Here is a 3,639-nt window from a genome sequence, read left to right on the forward strand (position 1 = left end):
TTGTTCGTCTACATTCATATGTTATGATTATTACAAATACCAAATGTTCAACAAAATTGGGTGACACTTATAAATAGTACCAGTACTTCGATTACGGAGAGGTCCATTCCGGGTCTTACCATGCTTACAAAGAAGGAGTTTTTATGTCTCGTTATCGAGGACCCCGTCTGAAAATAATACGTCGTCTCAAGGATCTACCCGGGCTTACAAATAAAACATCAAATCCGAGAGAAGCACGAATTGCTATTGATTAATCTGCTTCGAGAAAGGTATCTCAATTTTGCGTGCGTCTGGAAGCCAAACAGAGATTACGTTTCAATTATGGATCAACGGAACGACAATTGCCTAGATACGTTCGTATTGCTAGAAGAGCCAAGGGTTCAACAGGTCAAGTACCATTACAGCTACTCGAAATGCGTCCAGATAATATTGTTTCTCGTCCAGGTATGGCTCCTACTATTCCTGCAGCTAGGCAATTAGTTAATCATAGACACATTCTAGTGAACGATCGTATAGTCGATATACCGAGTTACCGTCGCAAACCAAAAGATACTATTATTGTGAGAAATCGACCGGGTTCTCGCAATGGACCAAATAGAGAGATGGAATTTTCTCGGGGAGACAAAATACCTGATCATTCAACTTTTTCCTCGTCGGGAGACAGTAGACCCACAGGATTAGTGAATGGAATCGCAAATCGGGAGTCCACTGGGTTGGATATAAATGAATTGCTCGTCGTTGAGTATTACTCCCGCAAAGCCTAACCCCAAGTAATTATCTAATAGTCTGGGATTCCTCATTCTGAAATTCGGATACCCCCCCCCCCGGGGGGGGGGATTCTTGGAATTATTATTTGAAATCGGGAGTACTAACTGGAAGCATTCAAAGGATTAGCAATTCTTTGGGGTGCCGGAACAGAGTCAATGACGGAATGCAAAGGGGAAAGGGGGGGATTCGAACCCCCGGTAAACAAGAGTCTACATAGCATTTCCAATGCTACACCTTAAACCACTCAGTCACCTTTCCTGCAACTTTGTACTATTTACACATCTTACCAATCTAAGAAACAGGATAGCAACTCAATCCTCGATGATAGACGGGAAAAAGTGATTCCTGGAAGTGAGTGCAAGCCTCATCAGTTATTAAGAAATGAGATTAATTCCCGGAATTGAGGTAGGGGAGGTGACCCCATCCCTGGGATAGATTTTTAGTTGTTCCGAGTCGATTTCATAATGAGAGATTTTCAATTAGGTGATGCAGATCCCATCAAAAGCAATCACTCCATTAGTAATTATTCATGGATGCTGCGAGACTATATACCCCCATTCACACACGACTCTCATTCGGTGCGGAATTAGTTACTCCACCCTCCCAGTCGATTGAGGGGGAGGGACATAGATACCAGACGGATGCACCTCTTCCCCTTGTATTGCAAAAGAGATCTGTTCTTCCGGCATCCTGATTAACTCAATAATAAGTGGAACGAAGAGGAATTCCAATTACGCCTAGATCCCAGAGAAATGACAATTCTATTGATAGAACTCCCACGATTCTGGCGGATATCTTGTTACAAATCATACCGACTACTGATAGGGAGAAGAGAGCTTTTACTTATTATAGAGATGGTGCGATTTGGGGAGGGAAAATCGATTAACCTTAATTCCTAATTAATTGGGGGATTCAAATTCCGATAGACCCGCGTTTGGTGAAGGTATGTTTCGAACGGGAAACAAGTCCTTCTGTCGTGTATCCTCGATTGATGCAGCCTCAAATGCTCCAGTTTCGATCTCCGGCGAATCGTAGTAGTAAGCAAAAGGTGAAACCTACGGACCGACCTATTTGTAGGACTCCGTGGGTAGGCATAGGGGAGAGGCACTACGTGGAGGAATCGACAACGCAAAAGCTTCGTTACGGTTGGGTTCAGCCGCGCGTCGTGTTTCTATGACGAATACCAATAATGATTGGGACAACGAACATCCATCCCGTTCGTATTTTGGATACCCCTAGAATCATCGGAGATTGTCGAAGTAGCTGATCCCCATGAAACTCGAAGCGTTGGGAACAGAGAAATTGTCATTAGTCTCTTGGTGTCGACGTGTCGGAGTGGCACAACCATGTTAACAAGAGATTTTTGGCAGAAGGGATGGCTAGTCCAGTAGTTTCACAGACACTAGCCCCCGTTCATCCATAGGTTTAGAGTAGGAATTGCTAGACTATTCCAAATACTAGTCTCTCTCCATGCATCATGCAGGAGGAGCCGTATGAGGTGAGAATCTCAAGTACGGTTTTGAAGCGGAGCTCATTCACGCTGAGTGAGCGACCCTGACGAATGTCGGCCCAATCCGAAGGAGAATATGCAGAAGCTTCATAAAATTACTACAAAGCTATGCGTTTGGAGATTGATCCTCATGATCGGAGTTACATACCCCATAATATAGGTTTGATTCATACTAGCAATGGAGAACATGCAAAGGCTTTGGAATACTATTTTCAAGCATTGGAACGGAATCCTTTTCCACCACAGGCTCTTAATAATATGGCTGTGATCCGTCATTACGTGCGATTACCCATACTATAGGATCCCTTGATTCGAAACCACTCGATGTAGGAGGCTTTCCACAAGCATACTCCCATAAGGAGTTCTCCTGAGCTGTGGAATTTGGTGTCCCCCGTAGTAACTCAGGTCCGGGGGAAGAACGGAAGCCTGTGAATCCCATGGATAATCGGGTGAATTGAGGGAGAAAGCACCGCAAAGATTCGTCATCGAAAATCTGGGTCGATACGATGAGATTTGCTCACTCGGGGGGTTCTACAATCGATTCCTGTAATAGAATCGATTTGGAAAGGAATATCGAGCTATGGTGTAGTATCAAATCCCAAAGGAAACATTTCAGCGGATCTATTTTTAGAAGTAGGGGAATTAGTTCCGGGGGAGATTATTACCCTCCTCCACGAATTAGGAGTATGGAAAAGATTCTATCTCGCATCGATAGGATTGGAAACCATTCCCAGTAACTACTCTTGATTCTTCTCTAGACTAACGGGGGAGGGGGCCAAGTAAATCTCTCTCTTCTCTTGGATCAGATAGAGAATAAGCTACTGAGTAGTCATTCGAGCCGCATGAGGTAGGAAACTCTCAAGTCCGGTTCTGAGGGAGGATATCTCGAAGGGATCTATCCATCCCGACCGGGGGGAGCAGGCCATTCAACAGGGAGACCCGGAGGCTTCGGAATCTTGGTTTGATCAAGCCGCTGAGTGTCGGAAACAAGCAATAGCACTTCCTCCAAGCAATTATATCGAAGCACAAAATTGGTTGAGGATTACGAAACGTTCCAGGTGATGAGAGAGGGGGGTGACGCCGGGGTAGCAGTGATATGGGGACCAGACAATTGAAAGAAATTCCTTTACATTTTCTACCCCCCCCCCCCCCCTGGGATACCAGGAAGGAGAAGACTTCTCCTCCTACCGATTGCCATCTGGTAATATGTAACCCCCCCCCTACTGAAACGTATAAGAATCTCTCTATACAAGGTCCATAAAGCACTAATAAGTTGTGTAATAATAAGATTAAATGCCTGCCTCGGATAACTCTTCTATTACAGCTGTTCAGTTCCAAACTCAGGGAGAAGAATACCTTAC

General features: G+C 44.6%; 1 non-coding gene across 1 annotated transcript; it reads right to left on the reverse strand.

Moving 5' to 3' along the window:
* Positions 1-939: 939 nt before the first annotated feature.
* On the reverse strand, positions 940-1,026 carry TRNAS-GGA (transfer RNA serine (anticodon GGA)). Its single transcript has one exon. It is a non-coding gene; the product is annotated as a tRNA-Ser (tRNA).
* Positions 1,027-3,639: the final 2,613 nt, after the last annotated feature.

This window comes from Dipteris shenzhenensis, unplaced genomic scaffold, assembly GCF_047967505.1.
Source record: "Dipteris shenzhenensis isolate YYH24624 ecotype China unplaced genomic scaffold, Dip_SZ_1.0 scaf0252, whole genome shotgun sequence".
NCBI classification, from domain to species: domain Eukaryota; kingdom Viridiplantae; phylum Streptophyta; class Polypodiopsida; order Gleicheniales; family Dipteridaceae; genus Dipteris; species Dipteris shenzhenensis.